The 20,533-nt window shown below is 40.2% G+C and overlaps 1 pseudogene; it reads right to left on the reverse strand.

Annotated features, from left to right (window-relative positions):
* Window positions 1–6,409: 6,409 nt before the first annotated feature.
* The window catches only part of LOC104677760, a 50,060-nt pseudogene continuing 35,936 nt past the window's right edge, over window positions 6,410–20,533 (reverse strand).

Genomic DNA, 20,533 nt, shown 5'->3' on the forward strand with positions numbered 1-20,533 from the left:
GAAGAGTACATCCAGAAGCCTTTGGGTAACATTGGGGTGTAGCTTTGGCCAGGAACTGCCTCTGGATCTCTTCCAGTCCCACATGACAGCTAGGCTCTTTGTGAAAGTCAATCTGTTCAAAACAGAACCAACATTCCCAGCATCCTGAGGTCACTGGGGGATTTGCTCAGCATTCCCCAGCAAGCCTGTCACCTCACCTGCATCTTGAGAATGGTGGTGAGCACAACTGGCCATCTCTTAACTGGCCATCAGATACCCAGTCTCTTAACTGGCCATCAGATACCCAGTTTTAAGTTTGATTTTACAATTTAAAATTGAGGAGCGAAGACCTCAAAATAAAAGTAGAGATTTGGGGTCCACTGCTATACTTACCCAACACCCATGGTTCCTTATCTTATGGCCATGTAAAACTAGGATGCAGACACACAAAGAGTGAGGTTGAGAGTGGAAGTCAAAAGAAAGAGAATAGCTGTCTGCTGCAAAGAGTTGTCCTGGAAAAATGGGTTGCCTGTCTATGGCAAAATACAGAAGGTTTTAAAGATCAGCTGGCGAGGAGGCAGTGTCTGATTTGAATAGGACATAAAAAACTGGTTAGAACAGGTGTGCCATTTGCATAGAAGGTGAATCTCTGGTAGCCCTATTTTAATCTTTTATTATGCAGGCAGGTTATCTGCCTAAGCTGTGACATGTTGCCCATTTCTATGTTTCTATAAACATGGTAACAAAAGGGAAGATGGAACCTCCATGTTGACTATGTGTGGCCCCCAGGTAGCATTTTTCTCTTGGCATAGCTGTCAGCATTGCCCCATGCAAGCTTCCAGCATGTTTATCTGTCTGCAGCTCAATTTTTCAGGCTGCTCTTTGTTAGAAAAAAGAAATAATTTTCTGGGCTGCTTTTTATTAGAAGGGAAGCTCTTTCAATGACTCTTTATCCCTCATTATATGCCTAAATAATTTCTTTCTACATAGCTCCTGTATCAATAATATTACTTTGGGTCAGATATGGAGGCTCATGCCTATAATCTCAGCACTTTGGGAGGCTGTGGCAGGTGGATCACCTGAGGTCAGGAGGTCAGGAATTCAAGACCAGACTGGCCAACATGGTGAAACCCCATCTCTACTAAAAATACAGAATTAGAAAAGCATGGTGGTACATGCCTGTAATCACAGCCACTCAGGAGGCTGAGGCAGGAGAATCACTTGAACCCAGGAGGTGGAGGTTGTGGTGAGCCGAGATCACACCATTGCACTCCAGCCTGGGCAACAAGAGCAAAACTCCATCTCAAAAGAAAAAAAAAGGCCGGGTGCGGTGGCTCAAGCCTGTAATCCCAGCACTTTGGGAGGCCGAGATGGGCAGATCACGAGGTCAGGAGATCGAGACCATCCTGGCTAACACGGTGAAACCCCGTCTCTACTAAAAAATACAAAAAAATTAGCCAGGCGAGGTGGCGGGCGCCTGTAGTCCCAGCTACTCGGGAGGCTGAGGCAGGAGAATGGCATGAACCTGGGAGGTGGAGCTTGCAGTGAGCTGAGATCTGGCCACAGCACTCCAGCCTGGGCGGCAGAGCGAGACTCCGTCTCAAAAAAAAAAAAAAGAAAAAAGAAAAAAAAAAAGAGTGAAACTTTACCTCAAAAAGAAAATCACTTTGACTGCAGTGTGGGCAATGCCTTGAAAGACAACAGAGTAGAGTCAGGGAGATCACTTCAGTAGCCATTGTCATATTGGAGAAAAAATATTTTAAGTATTAAAATCTGGTAAAAATTGTGGAGTGAGAAAAGCAAACACCCAAGGAATTTTAATACAGTTTAGGATACAACAAAGCTATGGGAAAACTAAAAATTGTCAGAATAGTAAGACCATGAAATACTATGCAGCCATAAAAAGAATGAAATTATGTCCTTTGCAGAAACAGGGATGGAACTGGAGACTGTTACACTTAACAAACCAATGCAGAAACTGAAAGCCAAATACCACATATTCTAACATATATGTGGGAGCTAAACGTTAATACATAGACCCATAGAGGGGAACAACAAATACTTGAACCTATCAGAAGGCGGAAGGTGGGGTAGGATGAGAGAGAAGATCAGAAAAAAAAAAAAAAAAATGAATGGGTAATAGGCTTAATACCAGGGGAATAAAATGATCTGTATAACAAACTACCATGACACTAATTTACCTATATAACAGACCTGCACATGTAGTCCTGAAAAGATTAAAGTGAAGTAAAAGAAGAAAAAATAGGAAAGCCAAGCTAAGCACACTGTTACAAAAGCAAAAATATTAGAATATTAAAGCAAAAAGTGTTTCTAACAGGAATATCTCAATGAAAACGTTTTTGATGAAATGTGGCCTAAGATCAAGACAAAATATTTACTGACTTGACAACGTGAAAGTCATTCCTGACCTGAGTGGAGCTGTAGTTGTAGAGGTCATAAAACTTGGTTTGAAAAATAAATAACTGAAAGAATTTCTGTTTCTGGTAATAAGAAAAACTAGACAACCTAAAAACCATCCTAATTAAAATTACCTAAAATGAATACCTGAGTCCCTAAGAAACTAAGAAAAATCTTTAGAGGTCAGAAATAAAATGGATACCTTAAAACTTAAAGCTCAAAGAGGCTGCCTTACAGAAGTTATCCTGTCTCAATAATGTATGAATTTTGGTTTGAATGTTCCAAACACAAAGACTTCAGGCTTCTAATAAATGAAAGGTTGAAACTGATGAGACCCTGTTCATATGGCTGAGACTTTCAAAGGGGTACACATTCAGCAGAAGGGTAGAATATTTAATAACAAAAACCAACAAAGAAAAAAACACACATGCAGAGAAATCACAAAACCCAAAACTACGACATTGGGAGACAATAATAAAGCTTGTCTAGTTTGCTCTACGCTCTGGAGAGGAGGTAAAGAGTGTGCTATAATAATGTAAACAGGCTTGCATTCAAATAGATTTTGGGTTTGAATTTACACTATGTGCCTGGTTTGATTAGTCCCAAACATTAAGTTAACATAAGGAGTCAGATGGTAGAGTAAACACAAAACCTCAACCCAGGCTGAAACAAATTTACAATCAGACATAAGGAAACATGAAGGGAACCAATCCCTGTGATCACAAATTAACAGACACAAACATTTAGACTGCCCTCCAAGTGTCTTACAAAATAACAATGCAAATAAAGATTATAAGGTAAGTATTTTCAATGATTAAGGACCTAAGAGGAGGAATTTTAAAATATGAGAAAGAAACAACACTCTATATAAAAGAGAGGAGCCCAGAATATCTGCTTGGGGTAGGCAGAATTCTCAAGAAACCCCCAGTTCCCTATCCCAAGGTAATTCAATAAAACACTGTAAGTGTATGTAAGTTCTGCTGTGAAGGAACTTTGCCGATTGAATTAAGGTTACTGGTCAGCCGACTTTAAAATACAGATTTTATCCTGCGTTATCTGGGCAGACCCAATGTAATCACATGAGCCTTCAAAAGTAGAAGGGGAAGGTAGAAAGCCAGGGGAAGATGTGGCAGAACAGAAAATAAGAGACATGCAGCAGAAGGGGAAGTCAGAGAAATTCTAAGTATGAGAAGGATTCAACTCATTTTTGCTGGCTTGAAGATGTAGGGACAAATACAAAGTCCTTATAAAAGCCTCTAGGATCTAAAGGTGTCCCCTGTCCTGCAGTTGACAGCCAGTAAGGAATGGCTACCTCAGTTCTATAAATGCAAGAAAGGCAATGGATTCTGCTAACAGCATAAACCTGCTTGGAGGAAGTTTCTTTCCAGAGTCTTCTGATAAGAGCCCAGCAGGCCAATACCTGATTTCAGCCTTATGTAATGTTTTCTTGTAGAATGTTTTCAAGGAGTTTTTTTTTGTTTTTTGAGACGGAGTCTCGCTCTGTCGCCCAGGCTGGAGTGCAGTGGCCGGATCTTAGCTCACTACAAGCTCCGCCTCCCGGGTTTACGCCATTCTCCTGCCTCAGCCTCCCGAGTAACTGGGACTACAGGCGCCCACCACATCGCCCGGCTAGTTTTTTTGTATTTTTTTAGTAGAGACGGGTTTCACCGTGTTAGCCAGGATGTTCAAGGAGTTTTAGAACTTGGGGCGCTCTGAAATTCTCATTTTACTTAGAAATTACTGATGCTTGCTCAGCAATTGTGTATACCTGAGAACTCTTGAGATATAAGAAAGCCTGTGAATTGTTTCTAAATATGATAAACTCATTGTGCTTCCTAAGCTTAACAGTTATTACAACTGATATTCATTTTACAGTGTTTTCAGTGTTTCTTAGTTTTATTATGCAAAGGTTTCCTGCTCCCCAATTTTTGGAGCCTATAAATATTTTTTTCAGGTCCCAAAGAATGTTGTAGGTCCTTAAAACTCTAGTAGGTTCTGAGCCGTGTGCTTAAGCCAAGTGAAATATAGAACAATCCTATGCGTGCCTCACTCACATGTAGCAACTGTATATACACTTGCAGTAATATCAGCCCGCTATCCCCACATATTAGCAATTCTAATTTTATTGAATACAGTGCTTTTTGTGTTGTTGACTGGTAATTTTTTTTTTTTTTTTTTTTTTTTTTGGAGATAGGGTCTCACTCTGCCTCCCAGGCTGGAGTGCAATGGCATAATCTCGGCTCACTGCAACCTCCACCTCTCAGGTTCAAGTGATTCTCCTGTCTCAGCCTCCCTAGTATCTGGGATTACAGCCATGCACCACCACACCCAGCTAAGACTGATATTTTTTAGTGACTAGCGTAGGTGCTATAAAATGAATGCTTAATAAGTGTACTTAATGTAATAAAAAATCCACAACTTCAACTATATGTCATAATCTCTTTCCTAAAATATTTATTTGAAATTATATTTCTAAAGCCTCCCAAAATTTTGGGATTCTCTAACAAAAAAAAAAAAAGCTTTATCTTTATTGTGTTAAAATGTGTTAGAAATAAAATATAAAACCCTACACGAAGTGGAAATCTCTATAAATATTTTACTTCTAGATATGTGTTTCATTAGAAGTTACTTACAGATTTCCTTCTAAGCATTTATAGAATGATATTCAGAATATTCTAGACATTCCATATCCTTAATACAGCAATGACTTTTTAGTACTCTGAAAATTTTTCTCAAGGCCAGGAAAATTTTTCTTGGTGGTAGAGAAATATTAACAGAGTACACTCTAAGACGGTCTTAACACATGTGATGAAACAAAAATTATGCATAGGCCTAGCTGTTATGTGCAGGGAAGGGCAGGCAAGCTGATGTTCATAAGCAATTAGGAATGCAAGAAGCAATATTGTTCCAAAGTTCACATGATCCTTCTCAACCCCAGCAGAAATATTAAATTAATTAAAAACAACTCCCTCACCTAGATATGCTGAAGTGGGATTAACAAGATTTAAATGAATAATAACATGAATTATTTCACATGCAAACCTTCATGTGTGATACTCATACTTGGATACAATAATTGAGTTTGAAATTCAAAGGCTTGGATTTAACTCCTCTGTGGAATGCTTGTGGGAAAGAGAGTTTCTGGGGTGCCAGATGAGTTGGTTTCCCCTGTGTGAGACACCCATGGGGAGCCATGGGCGGCCTCTCAGGAGAAAATTCTCCTTATTGCCTTCATGCATAACCACTCAGCAACATTCCACAGGTTGCTCAGGGAGATAACACTCCCTTGAGGCAGTGGAGTACAATCAAACATCTTGGATCCTCCTGAAACCCACTCCCACCCATTTCAGTCCCGATAAGTCAAAGATCTTAAGTAGTTTAGACACACGCCTTTGCTCAAGGAAATTCACAGAAACCGCCTCTGCTATGCATCTTATTGAGTTCTCCTTCACTGATTAATCCTTTTCCTCATCCCTTCCAACCCCTCCCATCTGCCCTAAGAACAAAGATCTTGTAAAGCAATAAATTGGGTGGAGCCCGAGAGCTCTGGGCAGTGAGCAAGCCTCTGATGCTCCGGTCCCTTGGACTTGCCTTTTAAATGCTTATTCTCTTTCTAACTCCTTGGTCTCCACCAGACTGGGAGTACCCACTGGGTGGTGTGGGGCTGGTTTCCCCAACAATATTGTTAAAACTACACCTTTCCACCTTAAGATAATAATGCTATGACATCAATTTTTTGGCACATGGATAGTTTTGCTCACCTCTAAACCCAATAAAACCCCCGTTCTTACCTAGAGACAGACCCAGTGACCCAGAAAGTCTGATTTCATGTGGCCACTGAAAGAGTGCAATTATAAATTTGAGTATAACCAAAAATGCTTAAAACTGAGCATGTTGTGCTTCTATAGAAAACCAATATGCAAAAAAAAAAAAAAAAAAAAAATGCATAAATAGAAAAACAGAGAAAGGGACCGGGAGAATTTGTTTTCTGTACGTATTGGGATGAAGCTACCTACCTCTTTCCACTGCTCTTCCACACCACTGCTTTTCCCAGGACAGGAAACTTGGTTTCCAGCTCTTGCACCTCCTCCAGCAATATCTTTTTTGCAGATGTGCTTGGCCTTGTATTATGAGGAAAAAAACAAAAGAACATGGTGTTAAGAATTTGACGCAGCTGAAAAGAGAGGTTACTTCCATCTTGAGCCATTCCCAAAAGCCCTTTGATAGAGGTTGAGGCTTGAGAAGTGGTGTAGCATGTACAGTGAACATGCATGATGTATACTCCATCTCCATAGGCTAGAGGCATCCTAAGTGCTGCAGATCAGATCTGGACAATAAATGTCAAGAGTTACCTCCCCCCAACAAAGAACTAGACAGCTGTAGACCTGCTGAGGAGCCCAGTCATTCAAAGACAGGATGGAGTTCACAGAGATTCAAGGTCTGCCTCTGAAGCTTTTCTTGGTAGGATTTGAAAACCCAGAAGATGCTTTAAATCCTCACCCTAGTGAACAGATGCTGGTTCCCTCATCCTTGGCCTGACTGCAGTCAGAGAGCCCAGGAGTTAGCCCATTTTCTCCCTCCATTTTTGGTATGAAAAGAACCACTGGCACAGCAGCCATGGACTTAGGATGGTAGAGTGCATGGTCTGGATGCAAAACCTTTGCCCTGAAATGTGGCATCAACACAAATACAGACTGCAGATTTTTCATCTTCCTCTGGTGATGACTCACCATTAGTGTCCACATATGTAGGCTTTGATGAAATACTACTTGTTATGAAATAACCCTCAGCTAGGACCGTTCACTCTTCTGGAACTGTAGGAAGTGTTCCTATACCTTTTTTTTCTGATTAAACTTATTAATACCTTACAATGTTCAAATATTTGGCTAATCTCAGGGTTTTGCTAAAATTGAGACTGAATAAAACTAAAATTGAGCTACTATTGAAAACAATCTAGAAGAAGAAAAGACATTTAATAAGATATGGGTTATACAGGAGGAAAAAATTGTAAATAGAATAGGCTCAGGAATTAGCAACATATCAGGGTAAAAATTTTTGCATTGGTTTAATTTCAACATAAACACATGTGAAAATCCTGCTGGGTATCAGAACTCAAAAGACAGAATGAGAACAAAAACTGAGCACATTTGCCTCAAAATAAAAAGTGCCAGGAGAACATTCTGAAGACGTGGACCATTTCTGTAGAATCACATTCTACCACCACCCACCCTCCACCTTCAATAAAGGAAAGCATGCTACGATAATATGAGTCATCTCCCAATGCTTTGAGTTAATCCATCATAGAGCATTAGCACCGAGACACTGTATATGTGCCTGGCATCCTTTCCCCCAAAGTAAACAAGAGAAAGTCACACAGGCCTTAACACATTATACATTAATTCTATTGACAGTGTCCTGAGACTCAGGATAGATAAAATACTGCAGGTCAAAGTAGAGCCTGTGGAATTTTATTTTAAACAATAGATGAGAAAATGTCTTTTGTTGGAAAAAAGACAGTCAAAAAGGATGTTAAAATATATGCTGTTTATTATGAATTATTTGGGAACTCAAACTTTGCCTTTTATCTTATGGACTTCTGAAGCTAGACTGACAAGGCCACTGAATGTGTGCCCCACCTGCTGTGAGCCATCAGCTTGCACAGGTACCAGGAGAAATAGGAAGGCTTATAATCTTATCTTATAATCTACATCTTAGGCCAAGAACAAAGAGAATCTGATCCACTGAGGAAGCTGCTTGTTTCCTCTCATTCAAAACAAGTCCTCGGAGGGCAATGGTTTGAGCATCTCTATGCTCCCAGGCATTGTACATGGTCTCAGTGGATGAAATTGCATCCATATACGAGAGTTATTCAGCAATTTGTTAATATTTGCACTAGGCTAGCCCCTGTGAGCTAGCCTGGAAACTTTGCTGCTATTGGAGAACACTGCATTGCAATGCTGGGAATGACTTGACTTCTCTTTCTGCATGTAGCACTTGAGTAGAAAGGGTGCTGGTCATTTAAAACAGTGTTCTCAAGCATGTTTTATCTCATAAGGCATGAATTAGGGAAAAAAAATTCTAAAATATTCCCTGTCTAAAATCTACAAGTGAGTGGCCTAAAATTAATATTCATAGATCATCAAGTGAGTTGTTAAACATTAGCCACTGGCATATCACTTAAGTCTCACCAGGAGCCAGGATTTTGTGTGTTCTGCATCACAACTTTGACAAAGTAAGCCCCATTATCTGAAAATGGCTTACCTCCGAGTGGTCCAGGCTTCATCTAATCCCACATCAAGAGGACAGATGACCACAGAAGGGACAAAGTGGGGTTGTGGCTACTGACACTTGAGTATGAGACTTGTGACTCTTCAGTCTACCTAAGAGGTTCTTAGAAACTTTTAAAATAAATTGATTTAGGATCTTACCTTCCATCTTTTTGTTTTGGAAATTTTTTTCCTGGACTCTTTTTGTATGCAAGGATAGCCAGTCAAAGTGTTTAATTCTAAACATGGATGAAAATGTAAATATAATGTGCTTCAAAATAAATTAGTTTAGTTAGAAAGTTAAAAAAAAATCAAGGCCTATTTGTATATAGAAATAGCTCATTTTCTCTTATTTCCATTTAACTGCTTACCTGAGATTATAATAAGAAAATAAAGGCCAGGTGTGGTGGCTCATGCCCATAATGCCAGCACTTTGGGAAGCTGAGATGGGGGCATCACCTAAGGTCAGGAGTTCAAGACCAGCCTAACCAACATGGTGAAACCCTATCTCTACTAAAAAATACAAAAAATAACCAGGTGTGGTGGTGCACACCTGTAATCCCAGTTACTTGGGAGGCTGAGGCAGGAGAATCACTGCAACCTGGGAGGCAGAGGTTGCAGTGAGCCAAGATCGCACCACTGTACTCCAGCCTGGGTGAAAAAGAGAGACTGTGTCTCAAAAAACAAAACAAAAGAAACAAAAACAAACAAAAAAAGAAAAGAAAGTCATTCTAGAATTGGGGACTGTATTGTTTGAACAAAGGCAAAGTACAAGACATACAGTTAGATAAATGAAAATGAGTTTCTCTGTATTCAGTGGCCTTGAGCTTATATTATTTTTATAAAGCAATACTAACACATTTCTCCTAAATGAGAACTGGTACACAGCAGCTTACTTAAGAATGTTGTCATAGGCAAACATTTTCTGTGAATATAAACTAAGGGATTCTAAAATAGTTCTGGGTAATTTAAAATTCATACTTCTAAGACAAATATTCATTAGCTAGGTATCACATATACTCAATCAATTATTTTAATAAAAGATAGGTTTGGTTCCTCATGAAAATTTTGGTTAAAAGGACAATAGTGTAGGCATTTTATAGAGTTCCAAATCTGACTTAAATATTGTAATAATAATGTGTCTGTATCCAGAAAGTTGACAGACTCCAAGAAAAAAGTGACTGAATTGTCTCGTTCTGGTTCTCCTTACTTTCTCGTAACAGCCAGGTCCTGAAATTCAAGTGAAAAACTGGGGGAAAAAAATGGAGAAGGTGCAGAAAGATGGAGCAACTCAGTTTCTTAAGCACTCACAGAAATATTTTTGAAAAGGTAGGCCTGCTTTGCTCTGGAATTGAAAAGCTCTTTCCAAAGAGAGTGATGACCATGAAAATTTAAAACAAAACAAAACATCCTTAAGATTGATCGAAGGTGGCTGATCACAATTGCTCAGTCCTGTAATCCCAGCAGTTTGGGAGACTGAGGAGGGCAGATCACAAGGTCAGGAGTTTGAGACCAGTCTGGCCAACATAGTGAAACCCTGTCTCTACTAAAAATACAAAATATCAGCCAAGTGTGGTGGTGTACACCTGTAATCCCAGCTACTCGGGAGACTGAGGCAGGAGAATTGCATGAACCCGGGAGGCGGAGGTTGCAGTGAGCTGAGATCAGGCCATTGTATTCCAGCCCAACGGACAGTATTAAACTTCTTCTCAAAAAAAAAAAAAAAAAAAAAGAAAGAAAGAAAGAAAGAAAAGAAAAGAAAAATTTGACCAAACTCAAGATGAAAGAACAGCAGCATCACCTTGGAAGCTCCCTAACATCAACATGTGTTGCCATCACAAAATAAGACCTTCAGCTGCTCCTCAGTTCCCTCTCACTACTGTAAACCTATTCTGGGAACTTCAAGGTACATCATAGCATATTGTGCCTCAGGAAATATTTGACAACATATATCCAATGATGGGTGGTTGGGGACAATCAGGATTAATATTTTTGTTCAATGTATGGGAAGAAAAAACATGTTTTCTAAAGCTGCAAATTCAGAAAGATAAATCACATGAAGCACTGTAGCCTTCTCAGAGCAAAACAATTCACAACATCCCTCTTCCCCTTGGAAGAAGCCTATGAATTTACTTGCCTCAACAAGTATTTTTGGTTTGGAGTATAACATGAGACATAACATGGGCCTCATGATCAAAGAGAAAATGCCCAAATAAACTCACCAAATTCTTGTTTTTGAGGAGAGGGATGAGTATAGTTTAAATATTAAATAGATATTATGAATTGAGCATATTAAATAGATATTACAAATTGAGTATAGCTTAGATATCAAATAGATATTACAAATTTGGGCAAATACTCCAGGTAGCCACCAATATATACTATCTTTCACGCTCCCCTCAACAAAACAAGACAAAAATGCCTTTCAGAAAAGTGCCTTTAGACTTCAGTAGGGGTCTTTCTGGCTCAGCCCAGAAATGAGATGCTGTGGGCTCCTAGAAATAGCTGAGTTCTGGGGTTGTGATGTCAGGCAGTGGGCAGCAACTTGTTCCTATGGGCAAGACTATGCTTTATTTATCTAAAACTAACTTATCTTTGCAAAACTGAACAAATTTAGCAAGGGATTATGTTGTGTCACAATAGGGCATATCAGCTGAAAGAGCAAATAACAGAACTAATATTTTCATACAGTATATCCATTAGATTAAGAAAACAGCTTTTCTGGCTATAATCCTTTTATTTCCAAAGGATTATGACTCTGTTATTTTCAGAACATGGTTTTACCAAAGAAAATGGAGGTAGTGGTAAATCAAAGCATTTAAGAAATTAAAATGATTTACTTTTCATGAACAGTGAAAAAACTTAATGAATGGGGAAAAAACAAGAAAATATGACTGTCATATTCTTTCTCCCCTCTCTTTGCATTAGATATCATTGGTTGTCAAGATAATGCCAAAATGAAGACCTTCCCAAAAGACATCCTTGACTGTCAGGCAAGAAAAATTCTCAACGCGTGTGGGAGAAATGGTGAGATAAAAATGAAATCTGATGTCTTTTCCTGTAAGGTTTGAATTAAAGTCTCAATTGTTAACCTCAGGAACGCAAAATAATTGTGTTTGCCCAGAGTCTCAATTTTCTTTTTCTTTTTTTTTTCTTTTTTTTTTAAGACAGCATCTGGCTCAGCTGCCCAGGCTGGAATGCAGTGGTTCAATCTCAGCTCACTGCAATGGCCATCTCCTGGGTTCAAGCAATTCTCCCATCTCAGCCTCCAGAGTAGCTGGGATTACAGGTACCCATCATCATGCCTGGCTAATTTTTGTATTTTAGTAGAGATGGGGTTTCACCATCTTGGCCAGGCTGGTCTTGAGCTCCTGACCTCAGGTGATCCACCCACCTTAGCGTCTCAAAGTGCTAGGATTACAGGTGTGAGCCACCACACCCAGCCCAGAGTCTCAATTTTCAAGGAAGTTGCCACATATTTGCAGGAGAAATTGGGACCACCAAAAACAACAATCAGTATTATCTTTTTTAAGCAGCCCCTCCTTTTGCTCATGGATAAAATTAAAATTTACATGATCTCGGAAATTAGTCCCTACATTTATATTGTACACAAGACATCTTGGAAGTAATACATTTTAGAACATAAAAGAAAAAAATTGAGTAGTATTTTCTATTTTATCTACATAATAGTGCCATCTTTGTGATTGATTTTCTCATAGACCTGTGAGCTACCTCTCTAGAAGAATTTATTGTAAATATATCTATTTGGGGATGTTTGGAAAAATGAAGAATACCTCACTCTTCTAATTTGAAATGCCTTACCTATACACAGTTTTTCTCTTAAGCATGGGATGTGAAGCCGGGCCATATTTGTGATCTTTGTGATCATATAGCAAGCACTCAGTTTAAGGTATAAACAGATATAAATTTTGAGTCATACTTTATCAACTTGATGGAGTTTAGAAACTCTGCCTTATAAGGCAGCATCCCTACTAACTTCACAGGTTTTCTCAAAGCTCCTTTTTGTCTATATATTTTCCTATCATGACATATCCTTTCTTTTCTTTTTCTTTTTTTAAGATACAGAGTCTTGCTCTCTTGCCCAGACTGGAGTGCAGTGACATGATCACAGGTAGTGATACTGATATACCTGATACTACAGGTATACACCACCATGCCCAGTTAATTTTTAAATTTTTCTATGGCTGTCTATATTTTCATATCAAGATAAAGCACAAGTTTAGATTTACCTTTTCTTTTTCAAAAATAATCTTTTACTGGGAGGTAGCAAGAGACCCATTTCTTCAGAATTCCAGTAGTGCTCATATTCTGGGTCAGGGATTGTGGGAAAGACAATTCCAGGGATAGATGAGCCCTGCACTCATCTCTTCAACTTATGCTTTCCATGCCACATCTTCAATCAAACAGGCAGTAAAAACCAAAAATAATCCCAACCAGAAGTGTGCATAGTTCAGGATCACAGTTGCTTTCAAGAAACAGAAGTGACACATGTTTGAGTATTCTCTTTCAAAAATGGTGCAATGCAATTTATCAAGACATGTATTTCACTACACCAAAGCAACAAGTACTATTATATTTAATGAGAGGTAACCCATGCACTGGCAGGAGGTTCAAGGGGACAGAAGGGGCTTGCTTCTCTCTGGAGCCCTATCTCCTCTCACCTCCATCCTTCTAGTTTGACATGTGATCTTCTCTCTCCCTTTTATAAAGTGCTTCCAGGCCCTTTTGATTAGGATGCTGTCCCAAATCCTTCCTAAAGAGAGATTTTGGAGCTACCAACACCGCTTCACTGTGGAATAAACTTCTCTTATTAACATTCTTCATTTGTCCATAATCATCTCCTTTTTCCTCACTGCTCATCCATTTATGGAGCTAGTACCCATATCATAGCTACTTGGTCAAGGCATGGTGATACTCCCCACTTAGGAGAGGAAGATGACTAGGTTATAGCTCTTGCCCTCAGAAAATTAAAAACCCTCAGAAAATTAAAAATTAAAAATCTACATTACACCGTGGAATACGGTATATATCATGAAAATATCCTATGGGGTTTCTGAGAGGACTTCTTAAAGATGAAAAAGAGTGACGTACCTGGAAAGATGAACACAATTTCAGCAGACAGAGACAGGTAGAAGGAGAGAGATTCCAAGTAGAAGGATAAAGGAGAGGGAAGAGCAGCAAAGAATGTAGCTTTCAGGAAGATTTTCTGGTTTCTGGCACTGGTCACAGATAGCTTGGGAGGAAACAGGCAGAGAGGGTTTTGGGGAAACAGAGCTGCAGGGCCAAGTTAGATGTTAAGTGAGTTGAAGAAAGAACTTAGGGCAAAAGCAGAGGGAGGGAGGGAGGTAGTTACTCTGAACAGAGATGACAGGGTGGGGAGGACAGATTGGTTTGAGTAAGCAAAGGCCAGGAGCATGAAGCAAGCATGGAATTGGGAGGCTGGCCTAGAAGCCTGGGTCACCTGGGAAAGGGACAAAAATTAAAGTATGACAAACTCTTTGTGTTCACTAAATTTCTTTTCTGGAGTCCTTAACCATTTGATCTTACTGGACTAGAAGTTATACTAGAACTCACTGCAAAGTGGAGTGAGGCTTACAGAGGGAAAACAGCAGAAGGCCTAATGCAAGATTAACCTTCTCAGGGACCCCTGCAGGGACTGATGGGGCTAAGAATCGGGGAGGCCTGTAACAGCTCACTTTACAGTATAATGAGAACAGACTCACCTGGCTCAGGCCTGGCATCCAATCATCAGCCCACTCTGGTTTCCATCCTTTGCTCCAGCTGAATGGCCACACGTACTGCAGCCATTGTTGCTCCCTTTGCCCTTCAGGGTGTCCTTCCCTAGCACCTGTCCCCACAGCACCCCCACCCCCTCACTCTAATTCTGAGCACTCAACTTGCCCATCAGTCCAAGCCTTCTCCTAATCACAGTCCTCCTACCTCTGAGGACCTTCACAGAGCCCTGTTCATTGTGCTTGGCATTTTATGACAACTAAACAAAAGCTTTCAGGTTTGAAAAAAAGGAGCCAAAAGTCAGTTCTGGCAGGGGAGGATTTGCTCTTTGTCTTAAAAAACCAAGAGTACCAGCTTTTGATGGAAAAATTTCAAACCTCAAACAGTGAGTATATTTTGCTGCATCAATTAAATCTCTCAGAATTCATGCTAAGGAAAAAAGAAAATGTGTAAAGATCAAGCACAAGAATATTCATGAAAGTGCTATACTATCACATAAACTAGAAATAGATGTCCCAGAAGAAGATCTATAAATATACTGTGGCAATTATATACAATGAACTTCTGTGCAGCAATTAAAGTAATATAGAATTATAATAGATATCATATTCTACAACTACTGCATAATATGAGATCTATGACAACATCTCATAGACAACCTATGAAAGGGAAGGGAAGCACGATTGACCCAAGCCTCAAAATTAAACTTGAGGTGTTATCCCCAGATGAGGTAGATACACCCACAAGTTATATCATCTTACACATCTTTATTATGTTACATCTGTATTATGTGACACATCAATATATACCACAATTTTCATAGTCCTGTTTTGGTATTACCTCACTTTAAGCAAAAACATTCTGGAACTTTAAAAACAGTGGACATCCAAGACCTGATGGACTTAAGAGTACCTACCTTTATGTATACACTTATATATTCAAACCAAATTCATGGAACAATATGTGGAAACAAGTTCTGGGTGGCAGGACTAGTGATCTGTATTGTCATATCTCTTTACCTGTCTCTATTTCCTGTTTCTTCTCCATAATAGTAAAATTCAACTTTTCCTCCCCAACCAAGAAAACTGCAAGAAAGAAGTTGGATTTGCCTGCTTCTTCTGCCTCCTATTGTCATACTTCTGAGGTAAACAGCATCTCTGGAGTCCAGCCAGGACCTTGGATTTTGCTCATGCTAGAAATGTGCAGGGTGGTGCTTGGTCCATGGAAGGTGGACTTGTTCAAGCTGTAGTTCTGATGACACAAGTGGGATAATTAACAACGTACATTTATTTTTAAAAGTACTGCTGATTTTACAACACTAAGGTATTACTTAAAATAGATCATGACTCATGGGTATCCCATAAATATGTAAAATATCACGTCTCAATAACAATAGATTATTTCACTTAGAACTATAGTTGCTGGAAAAAAAATGAACTTTGAACTCTCCTGTTGAAAATACAAAGCCCCTCTCAAATAAGCAGAGGTTAGATGGAGATCTGGAAGTATTGTTGTGTTGTTGGTCTTCAAAACTAAGATCTGTAAACATAGCACACATTATAACTAATTTTAAAGGTGTGTCTCAGAAAGTTTCCTACTGCCCTGATTTTTACAGATGAATTGAGATCTGGAATCCTAAAATCATTCTAAGGCAATCTCTTAGGTGTCATATGCCTAGGAACCCACTGCAGTAAATTACAGTAAAGTGGGGCTCAGGTTGGTGAAATTCTTGATACATTAGGACACAAACTGGTGAGAGTTGAAGACAGAATTAGAGGCTTGTCTGATTGTAAGGCCATTGAGCTGCGCAGTAATGACCTGGGGTTAAATTATAAAGAATATTAATGAAAGACACTCATGAACCTAGGGATCAGGATTAGAGAATGCATTAGCTTCAGCCATGCTATTACTCATACACACCACAGAGTGCCAGGACCAACTGTTTATAAATGTGGTGACAGACTACAAAATTGTTTGTCTCTTTCTCTCTCTCTTTCTCTCCCTGTATCTATTTCCTATTTCCCTCCTCCCTCTCCCTCTCCCTCTCCCTCCCCCTCCCCCTCCCCCTCCCCCTCCCCCTCCCCCTCCCTCTCTCTCTCTCTTTTCTGGAGTAACCAGCACGACATAAGATCTGTTTGTGTTCCCCCATTTTACAAACAAAAATTTAAGTCTGCAACTTGCCCCAGGCATCTGTAGCAGAGTGGATTTGTCAACACCCTAAGCTGCTGATCTGCCCCTGCATGCTGCTCCCTACCCTAAGTGTGAGGAGGAGGAACTGCCCTCTTTTCACCTGCACCTCCCTGGGCAGAACAGAGCATCTCCATAATACTTTATACAGAAGTATCACTTCTATTTAATACCAGGTGCCAACTTTAAATTTTAAATAAAAGAAAATGTGGACCACTTGCAAAGTTACAAAACAAAAAGAAACACAGGAGGTAAGTGTTCGAATCCATTCTCCACTCTCAGCATTAACACAACAAAATAAAACAAAACCTGCAATGACAATCAGATTTGTAAAAATACTTGTAGTCAGAATCCCTACTTTATCCTCTAAACAATTTGGCTTTCCAAAATCATTGGTTTTCATGAGTGTGCATGTCAAAAGTTAAATCCTGTTCTCATGTTACTGTGAGCTGTTTTAGAAAGAGTGGGAATGGAAGTTCCAAACGCACCTGCTAAAGGTGGCTGTGAAATGCTGACAGTTAGTAACTGTGCATCCTTCAAAGAGCTTGACCGAGCTGCAGATGTGCTGAGTTCAACCATGATCTGCTGGGAATGCACATTCTCAGTGCAGGAGAAACGAAATTGCCTCTAACTCTGCAATGCAGCAGAAAAAAAAAAATGGCTAGGCATGAAGAATTATGCCTGAAATTCCAGCAATTTGGGAGGCTGAGGCAGAAGGACAGTTTGAGACCAGTCTTGGAAATAGAATGGTCTATTTGAGACCAATCTAGGAAACATAGTGAGACTTCTCTCTCTACAAAAAATAAAATTAGCTGGTTATGGTGGTGTGTTGCGGGAAGTCAGGGACCCTGAGTGGAGGGACCGGCTGAAGCCATGGCAGAAGAACATAAATTGTGAAGATTTCATGGACATTTGTCCCTTCCCCAATCAATACTCTTGTGATTTCCTATGCCTGTCTTTAATCTCTTGATCCTGTCATCTTCATAAGCTGAGGATGAATGTCGCCTCAGGACCATGTGATGATTGTGTTAACTGTACAAACTGTTTGTAGAGCATGTGTATTTAAACAATATGAAATCTGGGCGCCTTAAGAACAGGATAACAGCGATTTTCAGGGAACAAGGGAGATAAGTCTGACTGTCTGTGGGCCAGGTGGAACAGAGTCATGTCATGCACATCTGTGTGAAGAGACCACCAAACAGGGTTTGTGTGAGCAATAAAGCTTTTTAATTACCTGGGTGCAGGCAGGCTGAGTCCAAAAAGAGAGTCAGTGAAGTGAGATAGGTGTGGGGCTGTTTTATAGGATTTGGGTAGATAAAGGAAAATTATAGTCAAAGGGGTTTGTTCTCTGGCAGGCAGGGGTAGGGGGGTCACAAGGTGCTCGGTGGGGGGGCTTTTGAGCCAGGATGAGCCAGGAAAAGGAATTTCACAATGTAATGTCATCAGTTAAGGCAGGAACAGGCCATTTTCACTTCCTTTGTGGTGGAATGTCATCAGTTAAGGCAGGAACCAGCCATCTGGATGTGTACATGCAGGTCACAGGGGATATGATGGCTTAGCTTTGGCTCAGAGGCCTGACATTTCTGTTTTCTTGTATTAATATGAAAAATAAAACAAAATAGTGTTGAAGTGTTGGGGCAGCAAAAAGCTTTTGGGGGTGGTATGGAGAGATAATGGGCGATGTTTCTATGTTTCTCAGGGCTGCTTCAAGTGGGATTAGGGGCAGTGTGGGAACTTAGAGTGGGAGAGATTAAGCTGAAGGAAGATTTTGTGGTAAGAGATGATATTGTGGGGTTGTTAGAAGGAGGATTTGTCATATAGAACGATTGGTGATGGCCTGGATGTGGTTTTGTACGAATTGAAAAAGTAAATGGAAGACACAAGGTCTGAATAAGAGAAGGAAAAAAACAGGTATTAAAGGACTAAGAATTGGGAGGACCTAGGACATCTAATTAGAGAGAGCCTAAGGGGATTCAGAGTAATTACGTGCTTGGTTGGTGAGTTTTTAGGCTCTAAGTTTTTGGGGTGCCGTTCAAGTTGGGCTGGTGTCTGGAAAAAGCCTGGGACCTAATAAAAAGAAGTGTCCACACAGGAGTTCAAATGGGCTGTAACTTGTAGCATTCTGAGGACAGGCCTGAATTTTGAGGAGGGAAAGTGGTAAAAGTATTGTCTAGTCCTTTGTAAGTTGGTGGCTGAGCTTGGTGAGGTGTGTTTTTAAAAGACCATTCGTCTGTTCTACCTTTTCTGAAGATTGAGGATGGTAAAGGACATAAAGATTTCACTGAATAGCAAGAGCCTGAAAAAATGCTTGGGTGATTTGACTAATAAAGGCTGCTCTGCTATCGGACTGTATAGAGGTGGGAAGGCCAAACCAAGGAATTATGTCTGACAGAAGGAAAGACATGACGGCAGTGGGCTTAAACCCTGTGGGAAAGGCCTCTACCTATCCAGTGAAAGTGTCAATTACACCAAGAGGTATTTTAGTTTCCTGACTGGAGGCATGTGAGTAGTCAATTTACCCATCCTGGGTGGGGGCAAAACCTCGAGCTTGATGTGTAGGGAAGGGAGGGGGCGTGAGAAATTCCTGAGGAGTAATAGAATAGCAGATGGAACACTGAGAAGTGATTTCTTTGAGGATAGATTTCCACAATGGAAAGGAAATGAGAGGTTCTAAGAGACAGGCTAGCAGCTTGTAACCTACATGTAAGAGGTTATGAAATGATGACAGAATAGAATGGGCCTGTGAGGCTGGAAGGAGATATTTTCCTTGGTCTAAGAACCATTTGCTTTGTGTGGGAAGAGATTGATTGGTGGAAGTTTCAGTGGGGGAGTAGGTGGGAGTGACCGAGGTTAAGGAGGAAAACTGCCTTGAGGGAGTTGGAACTCTAGCTGCTTTTTTAGCTAGCTTAAGCATAAGCATTGTCCTAAGCAATGGGATCAGATGCCTTTTGATGACTGCTTTTTTAGCTACCTTATCAGCATAAGCATTGTCTTGAGTGATGGTAGGGGGAAGAAAATAGATTTTGGAAGTTATGAGAACTGTAGAGAGTGAGTTGAGCATAGTTTGTGATTTTTGGGGCCTCTGAAAGTATTAAGGCAGTGGCAGCTACTGCACACAGACATGAGAGCTAGGCTAAAACAGTAAGGTCATGTTGTTTGGACAGAAAGGCTACAGGATGTGGTCCTGGCTCTTACGTAAGAATTCTGACCTTACCAACTATGCCTAGGAGGAAAGGAGTTGTTGTTTGGTAGAAGGGGTTGGGGTTTGGGAGATTAGCAGGGAGAGCACATGTGTTTTTATGAAAATTATGCCAAGATAAGTAACAGACGAGGAAGAAATTTGGGCTTGCCTGAAGTAATGGGGGCTGTCTGTGAAGCTTTGCAACAGCACAGCCTAGGTAATTTGTCGAGCCTGATGGCTGTCAGGGTCAGTCCAAGTGAAAGTGAAGAGAGGATGGGATGAAGGATGCAAAGGAATAGTAAAGAAAGCATGCTTGAGATCTAGAACATAAGAATGGGCTGTGGAGGGAGGTATTGAGGATAGGAGAGTATATGGGTTTGGCACCACACGGTGGATAGGCAAAACAATTTGGTTGATAAGGTGCAGATCCTGAACTAACTTGCAAGCCTTGTCTGGTTTTAGGACAGGTAAAATGGGGGAATTGTAAGAGGAGTTTACAGGCTTTAAAAGGCCATGCTCTAACAGGTGAGTGATAACAGGCTTTAATCCTTTTAAAGAGTGCTGTGGGATAGGATATTGGCATTGATCAGAGTAAGGGTGATTAAATTTTAAAGAGATGGTAAGGGGTGCATGATTGGTCACCAAGGAGGGAGTAGAGGTATCCTATACTTGTGAGTTAAGGTGGGGAGATACAAGGGGAGGATGCAAAGGAGACTTTGAACTAGGGGAAAAGGTGGCAATGAGGTGT

This window comes from Rhinopithecus roxellana, chromosome 11 (genome assembly GCF_007565055.1).
Source record: "Rhinopithecus roxellana isolate Shanxi Qingling chromosome 11, ASM756505v1, whole genome shotgun sequence".
Lineage (NCBI taxonomy): Eukaryota > Metazoa > Chordata > Mammalia > Primates > Cercopithecidae > Rhinopithecus > Rhinopithecus roxellana.